Here is a 1,229-nt window from a genome sequence, read left to right as displayed (position 1 = left end):
TTTAAGTAAGGATCCATGATTCACTGAAGAATGATACCCCCAGACTCAAATAGTATGTAAACGCAAAGAATGTTTTATTCTGCAGAAGTCCAGCATGCTGGAGTCTCCCATTACCAAGACAGAGAGACCCCGAAGTAAGCATGCAGGCCTGATTTAAAGCACATTAGGGGAATTCCAGGATAGGAGCCTGGCGTGCAATCAGCCCAGCCTTCTCAGTAGTACAGCAGCTACGTATGTGCTCATCTCTGGTCTCGTCTTTGCTGGTTGGGTGTTTTGTTCTTTGTTTCCTGTTGGTTTGGTTTTTGTCTCTGGTTCTTAGGAGAGTGTAATTGTTCTGTGCTGCTGCATAGGAAATTCTGGGATCCTGATAGGCATCTCCGCTGGGCATTCTGGACAGAACGTTCTTCTAGGTATTAGGAGCTGACATTTAGGAATGGGGATGTGCTAGGAGGGCGGGGTGAAGCTGTCCATAGGAAGTAGGGAAGCATGGTTTCCCACGAGGATTTGCTTAGTCCCTTGGAAATGGAACAGGGAGGCAGAGAGTGAGGAGAGGCAGGAGCAGGAGTCTGCTACGAAACTGGGGATTGGGACTCAGGGGAGTGGATGGAGATGTGGAGGTCTGCAGTTATCTTCCCTGCCTCCCTGACTGGAGTGCACAATTTCTTATTTTTCTGATTTTGTTTTGTTTTGTTTTGTTTTTGTTTTGCAAGACAGGGTTTCTTTGTGTATCCCTGGCTGTCCTGGAACTCACTCTGTAGACCAGGCTGGCCTCGAACTCAGAAATCTGCCTGCCTCTGCCTCCCAAGTGCTGGGATTAAAGGCATGTGCCACCATTGCCCGGCTATTTTTCTGAAGTTTGACACTACTTACTTATTTCTTTGCTCAGGTTTTACTATGCTTCCCAGGTGATCCAGAATGTTTGGGCTCAAGGGATTCTCTTGCTTTAGCCTCTGACTATTGAGACTACAGCCTGTGCTTGGGTTACTTTGATAGTCTGAAACACTGAGTGGCACTATCTACTATTCCTCCACCTTCTTTGTAGTGTGCATGTGTGTGAATTCTTGCTCTTTTCCTTCTGTAATCCTGGCCATATGTCCTTTCCTTGAATGGCAGCGCACTTCTGGTCTTACAACACAGATCTTGTCCTGATAGTCCCGTTCTGGTTTTATCCAATGTAGAGAATCTAGACAGGATTCCAACTGAGAGTGGCTTTTTTTTTTTTTTTTTTT

Source organism: Mastomys coucha, chromosome X, assembly GCF_008632895.1.
Source record: "Mastomys coucha isolate ucsf_1 chromosome X, UCSF_Mcou_1, whole genome shotgun sequence".
Taxonomy (NCBI): domain Eukaryota; kingdom Metazoa; phylum Chordata; class Mammalia; order Rodentia; family Muridae; genus Mastomys; species Mastomys coucha.
This window is presented reverse-complemented; position numbering follows the sequence as displayed.